Source organism: Drosophila subobscura, chromosome E (genome assembly GCF_008121235.1).
Source record: "Drosophila subobscura isolate 14011-0131.10 chromosome E, UCBerk_Dsub_1.0, whole genome shotgun sequence".
Classification (NCBI taxonomy): Eukaryota; Metazoa; Arthropoda; class Insecta; order Diptera; family Drosophilidae; genus Drosophila; species Drosophila subobscura.
In genome coordinates, this window is record NC_048531.1 from 16,538,224 (window position 1) to 16,556,714 (window position 18,491).

General features: G+C 45.0%; 1 long non-coding RNA gene across 1 annotated transcript in view; it reads right to left on the reverse strand.

Moving 5' to 3' along the window:
* The window catches only part of LOC117890042, a 53,729-nt gene that overhangs the window by 22,033 nt on the left and 13,205 nt on the right, over nt 1–18,491 (reverse strand). Inside the window, exon 2 of the long non-coding RNA XR_004648553.1 lies at nt 3,561–3,618. This is a non-coding gene — a long non-coding RNA (uncharacterized LOC117890042). The remainder of the gene's footprint in view (nt 1–3,560; nt 3,619–18,491) is intronic.

The window sequence follows — 18,491 nt, forward strand, 5'->3', positions numbered from 1 at the left end:
GCCTTTTGGCTGCCAAGTGGAGAAATGGCATTTAATTTGCCACAAATTGTTCATTGTTTTTAGCATTTAATTAAAATGAAATGTCTTTTGTTCATCGGGCTCTTCTTTTCCCTCTCTGTTTTGCACTCTTTTTTTGCTGGTTTGTTTTTCTTTTGTTTTGCTCTTTCCTTGGGGCAGAACGGAAGCTGACAATTGACCATTAAAATAAACAAGCCGGAGATCTTACAAGTTCGAAAAACTTTCACTCAGCAAAATGTTTTAATTAAAAATTTGCAGAAAAAACAACAGACAGACGGACGGACAGACAAAAATCCCAATTAGAAGATGAAGAAAAAGAAATTAATTTAAACTAGATATTGTGTGTAGAACCGGTTGGGCATTTTTTGCATCCTCGTACATCAGAGCATTGTCTTCGTGGGGGGAAAAGTGAAATTTCACATCGAATGGATGCCGCAGGCAGGCAGAACCCATTTTTGGCATTTAGCAGCAGTTCATTAGCAAAGAAGCAGCCAAATAAAATATGCATAAAATTAATCAGATAATGCCAAATATGGACCACAGAGGCGGAAAGTGAAAGACCGTAAATATGTGTGTAGAAATTTATGAAATTTATTTTTGTTTTCTTATGGGGCTAAAGTTGAACGGGAGTCAAGAATCAAGAGAGCAAGAGAGCGGCCTCGCTTAGCTCTCTTTTGTCACCCTCCCCATGCCGACCCGCCGCTCACTGAATGCAGTTCACTCGTAGCTGCAGAAGAGAGCCAAAGCGCAAGCCAACAAAGAGAGAGAGAGAGAGAGCAAGAGAGCACCGTAAGCATGAGTTCACACGCTCAACAGTTACCGTTTCTATAAATTAATTGAGTTAAATGGTTTCTTTTCGTTGACATTTCACAGATTTGAATCTCAAAAGTAGATCAAGCCGCTCGAAATGATAAAGCTCACTGCCAGCTGTGATGCTCATTAAGAATGAGTTCCATGTACAAATACACCTTTGATCTCCCAGCGGCGACCACACACACGCACACATTGAGTGGTGGACTCCACTCAATTACTCAGAGAGTATTTCGCTCTTTCTTTAAGTCTTTTGTTCTACCTGGAGTCAGTCCTCGTTCTGCATAATGTGAACCTGCTATACATATGTATGTAGGTATGTAGTATATTATATACTGATAAGTATACACCGTATATGTGTCAATTACAGCACGATTTTTTGGCACATTTTGTGCGCAGTGTTCCTGGCTGACACATTTCCCGTGCGGCAGTAGTCCGATACCGCTGCCGATGCCGATATTTATGTCAGCGGCGACAATAAATTTGTCAGCTTTTTGTTAACCGTTAAGTAAACGCAATGCATGATTTGTGTTTTGTAATGAGGGCGAAAGCCACAAAGGCAGTAACAGCAACCGAGAATGGAATGGAATGAAGTGGAGTGGAGTGTGGTGTGGGGAAAGAGAGGTGGGGAGCAAATGGAACCAGTTTCGCAGTTCATAAAATATTCATGATATGCCAAATCTTTTTGTTTTATTTCTCTTTACTTTGCATTTTCGTTTTGTTTTTGGTTTTTTCTTCGTTTTGTCAAGCGAAATTGCTGAAGATTGAGTCATGGACATCAATATTCAACATTTCAATGGATAATTGAATTTTTGGTGGAGACTTCTGTGTTTTATATGAAGTTATACTATAATTCCTCTTAACCCCTGAAAGTAGTAGGGAATTATCCAGGAATTGATCAGCTAATAATGAGGATTTTTGTTAAATTGGTAGAAAAACTGTGGCTGCCACAGACTGCTCCCTATTTGTGTGGGTGTAAAACCTTTTGGAATACAATACACCCCACGCACTGCGCAATTACAGGGTATGTATGTGCACAAAGACCTAACCACAGAGGCGACATTGACCACTCAAGTGCTCAAATTCGATGGCTCTCAACACATTGTTTCGATCACTTTGCAAATGCAGCAGCAGCAGCAGTAACGGCAGCAACAGCCGAAACAGCCGAAACACCACCGCCGATTGTTTGACCTTCAGTTTGGGCACTTCAACAACAAGAGGCAACTGCCGCTGCTGCTGCTGCTGCTGCCACACAGCTTCTGCCCCGAACCCGAACACGAACTTTGTTCGTTTGGCTGTCAGCCATTTGAGTGACTGACATGCAACAGCGAAACGAGCAACAGCAGCAGCAGCAGTAGCGTATAGCAACAACAACCATGCCCCTGCCACTGCCACAATAGCGTGCAACGGACAGACAACCGAAAACACCAATTGGTGTCAAAGCAACAAAATGCTACCGAATTGCTAAGCGGCAAGAAGGGAATTTTCTGGCAATAAATCAAAGATTGCCAGACTAATTTCTCCAAGGGAAAGAGCCAGAGAGCGTGCTAGAGAGCAGCCAGCTAGCCAGCCACTTTGCCAACATTTTAGCTGCCGAAATATAAATGTCTGCATGTCTGTCTGTATGTGTGTGCATCTGTTGTGTATGTAAATGGAACGCGAATGGGAACGGGAACAACAGTCAAAAGCGCAAACGCTCGTCGTCGGTCGCTGCCCACGCCACTCGAGAGCAGCAGCAGCAGCAGCAGCAGCAACAGCAGCAGCCAGCAGTCAGCCGCCACTAACATAAATAAGTCACCATCAGAGTCAGATTCAGATTTAGATTGAGAATGAGCATAGCTTACACACACACACACACACACACGCGGCAATAAATCTGCAAAAGGCGTGGGCCGCCCGTTCGCAGTCGTCGTGCGACAGACGTCAGCGGCAAATAAGGCCACGCCTTAATCAAGCGACTACAACACCCTACGATTTTCACCGAAGTAAACCAAGGTACAAGTACAAGTAAAGTTTCGAGCAAGATCATCCCTTTGGGTACTTTTGATAACATCAAAAATGCATACATAAATGTGTACTTAAATAAGAAACATTTATTTCTAGTTTAGCGCCAGCTTTGCCCCACTCGCATCGGTGAAAAACGTATCGTGTAGCAGGCTCTGCAGCGGGCATCAAGTGCGTAGTAAAAAAAGATTCGCTGAAGAGTAATAATCAAGCTAATGCCATCTTATGACTCAACTTGAGTTCGAATTCAACTTCTTTGTGCCGCTGCTTCCCTCCGCCCTCTCTCTTTCTCCCTCTGGCCTCTGGGTAATGGGCTGCCAAGAAGAAGCCAATAAAAGTGAGCGCTCGCTCGCATATTGCTGATAATCTGTTTATGGCCAAAGCAGAACTAGGCCTCATTACCATATGGGCCCAATGCGATTGCTCTTGCTTTTTGTGTGCACACATAAATAAGAGATGTCAGAAAGTTGCCGTTAAGCCAACGCACTTAGCACCACTCAAACGAGAAGAAAGAGGGAGAGGGAGAGCGAGAGGGAGGGAGGTACGGGAAAGAGTGGAGCATAGCGGAGAGTGGTTGCTCGCTGCAATTGGCACCGTAAATCAATTGACTGGCTGCTCTCGAGAGCAACGACTTACAAATATATCTACAGCATTTCACATGATTAAATTTTGAGCTGTGCTCCTCCTATGCATAATTAGGATTAAAACTTATCCAGCGAAAAACTCACCTGAGCAAACACGTCGCGGAGTCCTATGGCAAACCAAATTTTTTGCAGCAGCTTTGAACTAAAATGGTAGAAAAAAATGGGTAAAATAAATTGTTAGCAATATGCAGAAGTATTAAGTCAAGCTAGAAATGTTTATGGGGGCAAGAACCATGCAAATGTTCAACACCTGCCACCCGTCACGTCACATGTTTTGACTTTAATTATCGCTTGAGTCTGATGTATGGGCATGTGTTAGTGCAAACACTTTCTATGACAAATTTGTGGCAACAAGAATGCGACTAGCAAACAGCTGCACAAACAACTACAAGCCACAAGCAACAGCAGCAGCAACCGCCACATGTAGTACATAGTGTGCGGCCCAGAGCTTGTTAACTCATCCAAAAAGTGAACCACATTCTTGAGAGCATTAGAAAAAGAAGCTGAAAAAAGATATGTACGTATAAACTACACAGACATGAAAAAAGAAAACCAAAAACATGTTTGGCGCGTGTAGTAGAAGCGCAACAAGAACCGAAACAACAACAACAGCAACAACAAACAAATGCCTCGAAAACTACAAAATCTTCAGCAACAACAACAACAACAGGCGGAGTGGGCGGCATTAGGCGTGGCTCGCTCGAGTGCAAAATGCAAAACAACGCTGAAGACGAGAAAATCTGGCTACTGTAATTTGTCTGCCCACCAAAAGACACGACGACGACGCTCGTCTCTCTCTCGCTCTATCTCTCTCCAATGCCCAATGCCCCACTCTACCCCCTACCCACCCCCTTTGGCTGTGCTGGTCGTTGATCGCGTTTGCTGCTGCTGCTGTGGTCTTGGGGGCCAGTTTGCAATTGCTGCTCCACTTTTGAGTGTGTGTTATGGCCTCCCCAGCCCCCTCACACCCCCTCATGCATGTTGCATGGATTTGCTTCCTAAAGTTGCCATCGTCGTCGTTTGGCCGCCTTTTGTCGCTGAGGTCAATTTTTATGTTGCAGCCATTTTTCAACGGCAACAAAAGCACACAGCCAACAAAAATAGAAAAATTGGGTTTATTTTCTTTGGTTTTGGCCAGTAGTTTTCTTTTTACATTTATCTCTGCTCTTTGTATACCCTTACATTGGGTTGTTTTCCTAGGGGAAGGCGCTGTAGCCGAAGCCTTGCATCGCGAAGATAAAGTCATTTGTTGGAATGAATTCTGGAGGGGGCAACGCCGTAAATTGGAGTCTGAGATCAACTGATTAAACTGCAGATTTCAGGTGAAAACAAGCAAAGCAACAACTAGGAAATAAAACATAAATCAAATAGGAAAAAACTCTCTCAATGTTGTTTAGCGAAGATGGAACAAATCCGCACGCGATTTATGTTGAAAGTTTCAAACGAATGTCCACAAAATTACAGCCAAATCTGTAAGATATATTTTAGCACAGTTGTTGGGTTTAAGTGTGCAAATCTCTCCCGACCAAAGCTCTACCCTATCTTTCCAGGGTACCAACAATTGCCTCTTCCCCTCGTACTTTTTGTTGCTTGTTTCATTTTTTCGTAAATTGCTCATGTTGTCTGCCGCTCTTAAAGTTACGAATGAGTGTTTTGTGTGGGTCTCCAATGTGGCTGCTGCTGCTGCTGCTGCTGCTGGCTTTGTGGCAGGCAAACTTTTTCAACCTGCCACTTGAACCGAGAGGGCACTGAGTGCTGGCAGCGAGAGAACGAGAGAACACTCGAGAACAGCCCCTCCATGGCAATGGCTTGACACTTTCAGTTGGTAATTAGTTTTGTGGCCATGCATGTAAAAAGCAATTTTGTCTCCGTGAAGTGCACGAAGGGAATGGGCCAGACTGGGCTTTGAATCTGCGATTTATTGTTGCTGCAATGATGCATTTTTATAGTCAATCAATAGGGGGGGGAGAGTGGGGGAGTTGCTGCAGCAAAGTTGGCCAAGTTTTAAATTGTGTTTACGGGCAACCTTGAACTGTGTGGCAGCAGAAATTATTGCCAGGGGGAACTCACTTTCGAGTCGAGTGTCTGTCAATCAAGTCCAATCGGAATTAAATCATTGACAAATAACAATAATCAAAGTAGCAAGAAGGCTGGTTCCCTTTGCTGCGATTGTTGCATGCCACATGCAACATTTGCCGCTGCTGTGCCGCTGCTGTGCCGCTGCTCCAATGAAAAGTGAAAATTCTTGCTGAAAACTTTTCTACCCCACATACAATTCATTTCCATAAAACAAATATGAAGTGCGCTTCACCCTGCCCCTGTGCCACATTTGTTGTTGCTGCAACTGCAACTGAAACTGAAACTGTAACTGAGCATGCGGCATGCGGCATGTGGCATCAGAGCATAAATATGCGAAAAATGCATAAACAACTAGAACACATTGCAACAGAAACTGCTGCTGTCGTGCTGCATGCTCGCTCGCTCAGTGCAAAAGTAAAAAGAAAAAGAAAAATATATTTGAAATATTCCAGCGTAAATATGCACACTTACTGCGAAAAGTTGGCGCACAGGTAATTACACCCAGAGCCAAAGTTTTGTTGTGTGGCATGCCTCTGCATTTGAGTTCTATTTGAGGGGGTAAATAACATGCCCCGGCCTTTGGGTTTACTTTAATTAAATTCCTCTCACGCACACACAATCAGAAATTTGTGCAGGGGCAGGGCAGGGCCACTGGCAGTAGCAAACAATTTTCAAATGTTCTTTGAGCCGCACAAGTTTCAATGGAGAATATGAAAAGGCCGGCAAACACACAGCAACTCTATAAAGAGAGAAGAACCCCCGTCCGGGGGAGGATGAAGCTCGACAAATGGCAAAATTCTCTGGAAAAGAAACTGCAGCCGAAAGAGAGAAAAAAGTGCAAAGGAAAGTCTGTCCGAGGTACTTGCACAAACTTTCCTCAAAGATGCAATAATCCACAGAAATGAAACAATATTTCTATGACACTTGCACATACAGTGCGTGGCGGAACTATAAAGCAAAGAAGCGAACACAAATGCAAAAGCAAGTGGAGAAATTGCTTCTGCAGCAACTTTTCTGTAGGAAGAAACCTGAGAATCAAACTCGAAAATTATTTGTTTTCCAAGAGATTATAATTTTGTGCCTTTAATGCTCAGGCAATATCCGGTTCGCTCGTTATGTCGGCCACTGTTTAACCCAAATAGACCAACAAGTAGCTGCAGAAGCCGCTGCTGCTGCCTGGTAAACCAGGCCAAAGGGCATTGCTGGCTGGCAACAAAAAAAATGAGGGGCACAAATATTGGAAAAATAGGAAAATAGAAAACCAACAGAAAGCATTTTCACAGTTGCCACAAAAGTTCATCAAAGTGGCATAACTCCTGTTGCTGTTGCATTTTTGTTGTTGTTGCCATACAGCGCAGCCACCCAGCCACCCAGCCAGCCACCCACTCGCTGTGGCGGTGGCGAATAAATAGGCCAGCCTCGAGGGGGGGTCTAAAAGGGGTTCTGGAATGGGGTCCCGCGGCACCCAAGGGGCTCTTTCAGGCTAACAATGCATATGACAAACTTTTGTCAATTTATTAAGAAGCGGAGGGAGCGAGGGAGCGCGGGAGGTAGGAAGCGGCCGGTAAGGGAAAGAGTTTTCACGGAGCGCAAAGTTAACCTGATTCCCAGGAGGAACACATTGCTGTGGCTGGCTACATGGTCAACGGTAGGAAGAGAGTTTCCCACTGGACTCCCCACCGCAACTGGTAGCACCATTTCCTCGTTTCCTCGTTTCACTCGTTCCCTGCTTACTGATAGCCATCAACAGCCATCGTCATCTAGCGAAGCCGAAGACGAAGACGACTCCTCGTTCGCAGTTCAAACAACTTTCGTTCGCATAAATTGATGATAACAAAGGCCTCCTTTTTCGAATCAAAGTTTGCTACCAAAAACTGGTTGCCAGCTAACTGATGTTGCCACTGCCACTGCAGCAGCAGCAGCAGCAGCAGCAACAGCAACAGCAGTTATGAATTATGTCAAATGGCATAATTGCCAAGTCCAAGCTGCCACAGAAGAGGCCCTGCCACAGTCCCAGTTGCAACTTGAGCAGCTGGCTGGCTGGCTGGCAGTCGTTGGCGGTTTTTGGGCTGGGGTTTTGGCATTCGCGCAAACAGGAAGCAATAAATTCTATGCATTGCACTCGATACAATTTGCAGCCTGATAGATACGCTGGTCCAGCCAGATAGTTAGCCATACGGACAGATGGCTAAGATGGCATGGATGGCCGCGGAAATGCCAAGACGAGAGCGAGACGAGGCTAATGAACGTTGTGCGACGGACACGCTTTGTGTACCCTTGAGCGGACGAGGGGTATTTATGTTTTGCAGCAGGAGCTGCTCCCTGGCTGTCCAAGGGTATCCACAGAGCCAGAGCCGGAGCCGGAGAGCGAACCACACTCCTGTGCTCGTTTCGTTGCTTTGTTGCTGCTCTTTAACGGTTCTCTGGAGCTGAAATTGTTAGTAATTTGTTTTCTTCCAGCAGCAGCAGCAGCAGCAGCGGCAGCGTCCGAACATCAATTTGTTTGCATTTATCTCTTTACAGTTATGGCACGCATCTCCATGCACAGCTCTTCCACTGCTCCTCCCATCGCTCTCTTCCACTCCTCCTCCCATCGCTCTCTTCCACTCCTCCTCCCACCACGCTCTCCTTTCCCTGCGCTCTTTCCTCACTCTCTTTGTTTGGGCACAACTTTCGCCCGCTCGCTGAAGCTTTACAAACAGATTTGTAGTCCAATTATCAGGCCTTATAAGCATTACGATGGTGGCCCAGCAGCTGGTTAATATTTCACACTACCCGCTGATGAGGGCCACACACCACACACACACACACCCACTCCACCCCACACACACACACACTCAGTGTCTTTCACACTCTCTCGTCATGCATTCGCCTCTGAGAACGGAACTGGTGAAAAGTGAAACCGAAAAGGGAAAACTCTTGAAGAAACATGAGAACCCCACGTGAAGACTTTTACCCTTGTGGAGAGGCTACCACCAACATGGAATGGAAGATGGCCAAGATGAGTGGGTGGGTGAGATGGGGGGGCGGTAGGGTAAGAGGCACAGCCACTGCATGCCGTGTTGTATGTGTTTTGTGTTGCAGATCTCTCATATTGAGGTTATTAGTAACAAGGCCACGCCACAAGCTACACACAAAGAGCGGAGTGTGGAGCAAGTGGCAGCAGTGTTGCAAAGGGGCAGGGGCAGGGGCTCTTAGTTGCAGCAATAAAAGAGGAAGTGCACGCAGGGGTGCCATAGACTCCCTCTGTCTACGGCCTCTATGCACAATTTTATGCTCACAAAAATTATAATTTATGTCTCAAACATTTGAATACAATTGAAACTGCAGCTGCAACAACAAAAACAACAGAAACCATTTCAAATTTTCAATTTCCCTTTTCAGCATACAGCAACGACGGACAATGGGAAATCGGGAAAAAAAACTCACAGTTGTAGAAACATTGCTGCAGCTCCGTTGCAACTCAAAAGCTGTTGATGCCACGGAGAATATGTGTACGGAAATGTATGCAAGGTAGGTGCAGACAGTGCGGTACTAAAGTTTAAGTGCTGCGAGCAAAGAAAATTAGTAAAACAAAAAAGATACAAAAATGGGAAAAGGGTAAAGTCAAAGGTGTTTTGGAAACTATATTCTCTGATATTTCTGCTAATTTTATAGTTTATATTAAAGTATTATCAAAATCCCTGCATTTATCGTAAGAGAAAATCCCCTTAAGACCGCGAAAACCTTTTCCAAGAATCTTTTTCTGAGAATCTTAATTGCATTGCAATAATCCCCATATTTATATCTCTACTGAAACGCACTGTAGCACCAGCCACCATTGCCCTTCTCCCAATGTCTCTCTCTCTTGCCTTGTCCCCGTCATGACTTCACATTATGACATCAGAGACAGAGGCAAATTCTTGGCGATTCTTTTGGTATCCGCCCCATTCCCCCGATACGGAGAATGACAATCAAAAAGATCCATAATTAAACAAAATTAGCGGCTTATAACATAAAACAACAAAAACAAATACATAAACAAACAGAAAGCAACAAGCAAAAGATGCGAAGAGCAGCCAAAACGACATGAAAAGAAGGCCATGTGCAACGTTGCGACTCCGAGAGATCCTATAATTAGAACTAACAAATGGGGGAGTTCCTAGTATGAAAAGAATTCGTATTATTCATAGATGTTCATAAGGTGAAAAATCAAATGACAGTCCCTCAAATCTTATGCATTGGATTTATGCACCCAAAAGTACTTCCCTATACTCACGAATACACCCCAATTACCCCACCATTGCAGGGTATGCAAACGCATAAATAAATTTCGCAACCGGCGATAAAGCACAAAAGAGTAAAGGGTAGCAGCAGCATCGTAAAACAATACCTCAAAAAATGATATCAAAATTGTAGTTAATTTGCATGTTTCCAGGGCGGGTTTCAAAAGAAACTCGAAAGCACAGCCCAGCCACAAGAGCAGCAACAACAAAACAAATAAATTATGCTCAAAAATGTTTTCAAAAGAACAACTTTGGAGGCGAAACGTAAGAACCACAAAACCCCGAACCGAACCGCGACACGCCCACCATCAAGGCCAAATACCTTTTTATTTATTTATATTGTATATTTTTTGCTGTTGGTTTTGCTTTGTTTTTATCTCCCAGTTTGTTGGTCCGTTGAGAATTTATTACGAAATTGATGCGGCATGTTGCAATTTGGGTTTCAGGGATTTTTTTGCGCTGTTGTTTCTGTGCAAGAAAATTAAAGTTTTGCTTTTGACCAAACATTTAATTACAATGCAACAGAAAAAGAAAGATAAAGGAAATACGTCGCGACCTGCAATAAATTTGGTTGCGCTCCTGGCCGCAGGGTCGGCCCTTCCACTTGGCCCTGGGAGTCGCAATGTGGATGTGCCCCGCCCGCCCGTGTGCACCCTTTGTTCTTGCTTCCAAGTTGCAGCACTTGTACCGCTCCTACCCGGCAACATCCCCTTCATTGCCATCGAAAAGGATCATCCTTATCCTTGGTCTTAGCCTTGCATAAATATGTTTTTATTTACAAGATGAGAAGGGAGGGGCCACAAGGGCGGGAAGGAGGGTAACTTATTCAAAGCCAACAGAATTTGTGGCTCTGGTCAGGGCCCCGGTCTCTTTCACGCTCTTTCCCTCGCCATCCCCCCCTCATTCTTGCCGTTTCGCATAAAGAGAAAAAGCTTACAACTGGGGGAGGGGGGAAAAACTGAACTGTAACTGAAACTTTTGTTGCCGCTTGGCTTCCCCTTTTCTGTGGGGCAGCGGCGCGGCGCTGCTGTTAACAGAATTTATTTTACTCTTTCAACCTCCGTCGGACCACGAGCGCCCGCCCGCCCTCTCGCTTTAAGCGTAATTCAAGTTGCTCGCTGCAGCTGCACTAAGCAACGGCACTAAGCAGAGAGTGGAGTGGAGAAGAGGAGTGACCGATAAGAGCTTTAATCGGATCATCATCAGCTTGCGCTCTCTTTGCGTGTTGCTTTGGCTCTCTTAATCAGACACTCTTGGGGGGATTAATGCAAGAGAGAGTGCATAATAGAGGGAACAGTTTGATTAGCGCAAAGCTTGAGAGGGAAAGAGAGAGGAGATGAAAGAGAGCAAACGTCAAGCTTCAAGCTGGGCGAGGAGTCAACTAAGTTTCTGGCAGAAAAATGAGCAAAGAAATATCGAAGCTGGAGAAAAAGAGAGCGGAACAGACTGAAATGTATTTACGGAGAGTGTGAAGCTGGAAACGGGGCACATAAAAGAAAGTGAACGAAGGATATACAAAGGAAAGCGTCAAAGAAATGAGAATAAAGGCTTTAAGTATTAATATTAAATATATTAATGCCCATTGCACGTAGTACTTAAACTTATATCCCAGACTTTGCTTCAGCCGAACTGCAGCCACTCAAAGGAAAAGAGCATCCAATCAACATTTTCCCACAACTCTCACTTCCCGGCCATCGCATTTTGTTCTCTGTTTGTCATCCGAGCAACTGTAATTGCATTTCGGCCACAGAGCCCATATTCCACTTACGAGCATAACAATTGCGTATTAAAAATGTGTGTGGCTTGGCGTGGCGTGGCGTGTTCGTCGTGTCCATTCGGCCACAAACTTCATTCGAATGCCGCTCCCAATGGCTCGCTCACTCACTCTCGCTCCTTTCTGCGTTAGCGCTCCCAGTGGATACTTAATTTCATTTTAATTAAAACACCAAATGTACAGGCAGTGTCGAAGCACTCTTCATGCCCCTGCATATCCTTCGACTTATACTCCGACAACTTTTTGTGCTGAGGCGACACTCGAGTGTCGAGTGTCGAGTTGTGGCAATGAGGCCCCGGTGTCGCATGCTTAATTTTGTCTGGGCTGGCCATTACACCCGGAGCAACGCTTTGTTCTTGCCACACACACACACACAGAGAATTTGCGTTGTAATTTTTGTGACCAAAAACTTATGCTACTTCGTTTCGGTTACCTTTTTCTATGGAATGTTTAATGGCACTGCAAGAAACAAGGACTGGGGCTTAAGCGAGTTTTCCTTATTATTAATAATAATCATTCCTTTAGGGTTTCCTGCCTCTAGACCCGAATTCTGTAATATTCTAAGGAGCCTGCTCCAAATAATAGTCTCCATTTCGTTCCTTTTGGCTCCCCAATTTTCTCGCTCTTTGGCAACTACTTTTAAACTGCTTAAATTCCAAAATTCTCCTACCCCTCTATCTCTAGGCGCTTTCACACTCTCTAAACTGCAGTCCTCTGCTCGGTTCTTATCCACTTTAATCAAGTGCCCGCTGAAGAGGCGGAGGGCATAGAGGAGCAGCACGAGGGGCAGCACCGTGGTACTCCGGAGCAGTCGCTTTATCGGGCTCTCTGCGTCATCCATGTTGTGTGCATGTTTATGGCCACAACAGGAGTGTGGAAATGGGGAGGGGACAAGGGGAGGCTACAAAAAAGAAGTGACTTTGCATGCTTTGGTTTGTTGTGCTGCCAGGGCTTAAGCCTGGATGTCAGCCAAAGTTTCATATGTCATAATTTTATCAGCCAACTGATGTGGCCTGCCCTGGCCTGGCCTCTATCTGTGTGTGTGTGTGTGTGAGTGTTTGTGGCAAGGAAGCCCTAAAGTGGAAACATTGCGATGCCATTCATGACACGCAGGCATTAAACTCTCTGCCACAGACAACAGACAACAGAAGGAGCCACAGACAGTGAGGCAAAAGGCAAACCTCAACCTCAACCTTAAGTCAAAGGCAGGTGCGCTGCTCATATGTGCTTACGTGTGTGTGTGTGTGTGTTGTATCCATGTGAGCGTAAAGCATGCTAACAGGTACATTTGCTGTTGACTTTGATTACCGCTCACCCCCCGCCCAGCCCACGGATCGATGCAGAGTGCGAGAGAGAGGAGCTCGCTGGCTGCCACTTAAAGTTCTGGCATTTTATTAACTATTAGCCACAGGCCCCCACCCCGTCCCTGGGTGCACGCAAACTTGCAACACATTTCTTCAATTTGAGCGCAAAGTGCAACCAGAGCTGGGGCGTTGGAGCGCGGGGAGCGGGGGGTAAATATGATGTTATTTTTAACACACTGAAAGCGTGTGGAAAAGCTATTTTTAGATGAATCGCCAGAGCCACAGGAACGCGAAGGAAAACGAAATAAGTATAAGGAAAATAAAGAGGGAAGAAGGAAAAATAAGAAGTCGAAGAAACAGAAGCACAAGTGCAACAGCAGCAACAGCAGAAACAGCAGCAGGCAGAGTCATGCGGCAACAGGACAGGGGCAGAGGCAGCAACAAATTGATGCAACTTTTGCTGTGAGCAAAAACTTTGAACCAAAAACCAAGACGAGACGAGACGTTGGCTTTTAATATTTCTCATTTTCTCTCTAGACCCCAGCCACTGCTCTTTGTTGGCCCCCCCTGCCCGCTGTTCAGCGCATCGACTGCTTGCAAGGAAAATTCATTTCTTGAGCAGTGGTGTCCTTGCCATGTTTTATTATAAATATGGCCAATAAATTGCGCCGGTCAAAAGTGTCCTCGTGGAGCCACGAAGCGCATTTAGCGGGAAATTGCAATTTGATTCAAGTTGGTCCACTAAGTAGATTTTTGCTTGAAATTCAATCAAGAAGCAAAGACGCTGCCAGACGCTGCCATCCTGTGCGCTAATTTATAGCAGTTTATGGGTAGAAGGGGGCTTCTGGCACATTTAGGACACATTTGCAGTGCGGTGAATCCGCATTAATAATTCCCAATAAAGTGCATTTTTCTATTGGTTTTTGTTCTATATTTATTCAACATATGATTTGATTTTTCTGTGCACTAAATCCAAAAATAAACTTACGAGCACGGCCATAAAGCTCGGCAAACACAGCCGCAAACACGTTGCACAAACAGCAGCAGCAGCGGCAAACACAGCAACTTGTGACAAATGCAACACAACCACAAAAACAAAAACAACAACAAAAATAGAAGCAAAAACTTCAACCGCAAATGCATTTTGCAAAAGTTTTAGTGCTGCGGGGCGTGTTGCATATGGGTGGAGAATGCGATGGCAGCAGGCGGAGGGAGTTGAGATCGAAGTGTGGCATGTTTGGAAAGCAACAGGGACAGGCATCGACAAACAGCAGCGGCAGCGCTTAACGCATATTAAAACACACACACACACACACACAGAGCCAACAGACACTTCGACACACATCCAAAGCAAATGCAATTTCAACGATGGATTAGAAAGAGAAAGAGAGAGGGAGAGGGAGAGCGAGTGAGTGGGAGAGGGGGCGTAAGAGAGGGGCTGAGACATTGATTTGTTTCTCCAACGCCTGGCGGGACTCACTCCCCAGTCGCCCGGTCGGGACTCACTCTCGTGTCTTGCAGCTCACGTAATGCAGCAAGATAAAGGTGCACACACAGATTTGAGCTCCAAAAACTTTTGAATGGAATTTACGACTCTGCATATGAAATCATTTCGAATAAAGAGCAAAAATGTAGCTCAAGAATGTGGAATTTATGGGGAGATAGCAAGGTACATTCGCAGCGAATTGTGGCGCAAAATGAACTGCAGAAAAGAGACAAACGTGGAAAGTTATGTCTGTGTGTGTCTAAGACAAATTAGAGTGTAGATTTCAGCGGCAAACAGAAACTTTCCGCATAAATAACTGCGAAGATTTGATACAAATTATGCGAGCATTTTGTGTCGCCCTTGAGGCTTATGTTTAAAGTTGTATTTGCCGGGAGGGAGGGCGCAACGTTTATTATCTTTTCGCCATTCACTTTTCATTATCCCAACCTTTCACTTGCCTCAAGGATCAGCTATCCTGCGAGTACCCACCCGCCCATTCATCATTATCTTTTGTCGGGCATTTCCGCTGACGCCTTTCCAGCCATTATTCATTGTAATCCAAAACCAAAGAGTCAGTCGACTCCTACTGGTTAACCGCTGCTGCGGCAAGGCCGCAGCGCCACAGAAGACAAGAAATTAAAAATTAAAAACAAAAAACGAAACAAGAAAAAAGGTTTTTCACACTTAATTGGTTACACAAACTGACATAAATGCATATAAAAAATACATAAAAATATCTACATACATACTGTATGTGTGTGTGTGTGTGTGTGCAGCAGCTAACTGTGTATAGAGTTACTCGGAATTCAGAGCGAGTGATAAATTAATGAATATGAACTGCAGGCCGAGTGGGAGAACCAACCAGAAAAAAAAACAAAACTCAACCGATTGCCCAACTTGGGGCCAGTGAAACCCGTTTGGTTCAGCGCCCCTCCATAGATTTGAACAGCAACAAAAACAACAAAAACTAAACGAAATATTTGAGTAATTTAAAACGGAATATTTGAAGCCAAGTGTCGTTTGTGCAGCAGCAAAAAAAAAAACATGAAATGAAATCCAAATCAAAATCAAGTTGCGGCAGGTCAGTGTGGATTTGTTTCGATTGGAGATTTTCGCTTGGAGTGCCGTTGAAATCGCAGTCCAAATTGTTGACAAGTAAACATTTAGCTAGAAATGAAAATGATTTTGCATCGGGATGGAGGGTGCCATGAATGGCAGTCTGAATGATGAGCATCGTGCAGGGAGAGAGTGAATTTGGTTGATTAATGCAGCGGGAATTGAGTTGATTTGGTAATCAAATAATATGCAACTGAGAGCTGGCAACAAACCTGATTTCTTGGCTAATATTTCATACGAAATGTTAGCAGTCAATCAGCTAAAAGCCACGCCGGCAGCATGTGGATGTAAGAAACATTTTATTGAAAGCAACACTCATCGTTCGCTCGTTCGTATATCTGACAATTAAACAAGAAGTTGCACTCAATGAAAGTCAACACTTGGCTCCCCCTTGAGTTTATACTGCCTCCCAGCGTTCTCCTTGCAACCAAAATAGATTGACAACAAGTTGCATAATGGCATTTAAATGGCCCAGACGCATAAATGTCACAAAATGCTACAAATTGCCCAACCAAATGGGCATCAATAAAAGCACTTTGTGTCGCCAGTCACTTACACACAGCTGCCGAGATGCTTACCAACAGAAAGGGAGATAAGTAGCCAAGAGGGAGACAGCCTGGCCCGGTCAACAAACATGGCCAACATGTCTGTCTATTCAGCATTAAGCACAGGACGCAACGACACAAAAAATAAACGCAAAGGTCCAGGGAAATGGAAATGTAGGCAAAAACCTGGTCCAGGGCCAGGAACCAAACGGAACGTAACGAAACTCAATCAATGATCAGTGAAAAGGGCCAGCAGCGGATACTTGTGCCACTGGGGAGGCAGCAGGGGGGACTGTCAGGCAGGAGGATTCGGATTTTTGCCTCTTGGCGGCATTTAACATTTCCGTTGTTCGGAGGTCTATGGGAAGACCAGAAACAGAACAGCTGCCTCCGACCATTGGCTGACTGCCTGGCTGGCTGACTGCCTGCGGAAGCTGACGAGCAAGCGGATGTCACTTGCCACTTGCCACTTGCCACAAGAGGCGGAGAGACCTCCCCCCATTCACTCTCACCCCTCACTGCCAATCACTTGATTAATTCAGTTTTGTTTTCAGGCAATGGTGCAACTGCCATGGCAAATATTTTTATTGCTCTCGAATGCGAATGCGAATGCTTCTGCTGCTGCCTGAGTGGAGTCTGTCTCTCCCTCTCTGGGTGTCTATCTGTCTGTCTGTGTGTCTGCTTCTAATCGCTTTGGCTAAATGCAAATTTGCATTTTATCAGCTGCACAATGAGACTGGGACAGGGACAGGGCCGGGCCCGGGCCCGGGATCAGGTTGGATGTACGGACAGGAGGGGTGCTGGCAGAATCTTTGATTCTCTGTTGGCTTTTATAAATGGCTGTATCCATGGCTGATTAGCTTTAGCTGCCTGTGCCTGGACTTGATTATGACCAGTTTCCATGCATTGATACATGTGGCAAATGCCACTTTATCCTGCTATCCTGCCACATACATAGGTAATTAATTGGAGCTCCCTCTCCCTCTCTCTCACTCTGTATCTCTATCTGCCCGCTGGCCAATTGCCAACTTCCTGCACTGAACTGAACACTGCACTCATATGGCTTACAAATTATGAGCCAACTGACAAACAGGCCAAGTGCTGGCACTGCTGCAGCCAGCTTCCATTTCTGCCATTTCCATCTCTCAGATACGAGTCCCAGGAGATGGGTTTCGATTTTGTGAGCTGGGAGGGGGCTCACATGTGCAGCAGGAGGGGTTCCATTAGAGAGGAGTGCTGCCAATGGAAATAGTTGGTTCCCATGGAACAGAGTTGTCCATTGGCCACGCTTCAAAAGGGATTCCAACCGAGTGGCGTTGCCAATAAAGTGGATGCGATGCCATGCCCCCAATGGGGGCCAGTGGTTCCGATAAACCAGAAATGAATTACCATGGGCACAGCAACGCACACACACGCACACACACACACACATTCGATTTGTTACAGTGACAATAAATATAGATATTTGCAAATTAGGCCACTGGGGAGCAGATTAAACAGTCAATAGTGTGGCAACCACAGCGCACATTTTACGCCCCCGATTGGTAATTAGTGATTAAATTTCATTTGCGTAGGTTGGCCCCTCGTTAAAAATGTGCACATAGCCTTGGAAAAAGTAAAACAAGTTGGCAGCTGCTGGAATTTCTGGCAATTTCATTTAAATTTGCGAGTATTTATTCAAGTCTCAAGGGATGCCAGCAGTCCCAATTGTTTGTACTGTGATTTAGTACAGCTAACTGACATGAACGCAAAGAATTTGCAACATTTTGTGGCTGCTTCTGTTGCTGAAAGATGATAATTGTCCGTGACTGAACAGCAGCAGAGAAGGTATCCAAAGGTGGACAGTAACGCAACTGCGAAATATTTTTCAATCTATTCTGTCGTGTCTAGTCAAGCTGTTGTTTTATGGCAGTTTCATACATATGTAAATATATTTTCAGTTATGCGAAACAGAACTGTCAAACTGTAGAAACGTTTCAATGTTTCAATGGAACTGTCAGTAATCCCCTCTCTCTGCCGCATAGTTCAATTCTTTCTCTCTTGCAGCTCCACACCATTTTCGATAGGGGAATCAATTTCGCTTGAGGTGTTCTTCTCTCCATTGAAATGATTTTTCAATTGAACTCACTTCAACACACAAACGCTCTTATGCACGCTCTCACGCACACACACGCTCTCACGCAGTTAACAGTAGCGGGTGCAAAAAAAGTGTACGGCTAGCCAGCAGGGTCGACCCTGCAGATCCGCTGTAAGATTGATCAGCAAGCAAATAGGGTAACAACAGTTCGACTTTCTCGCTCTAGGTGAATATGTATGTAAATAAAATGTGTGTTTTTGTCCCACAGGTAATCAAAAAAAAGGCAATAGTTGCCCGTAGATGCGCTTCCTTCTGTGCATTGCCAACACCTGCTAAAAATCATAATACCCGCATGGAAAAAAGTTGAAC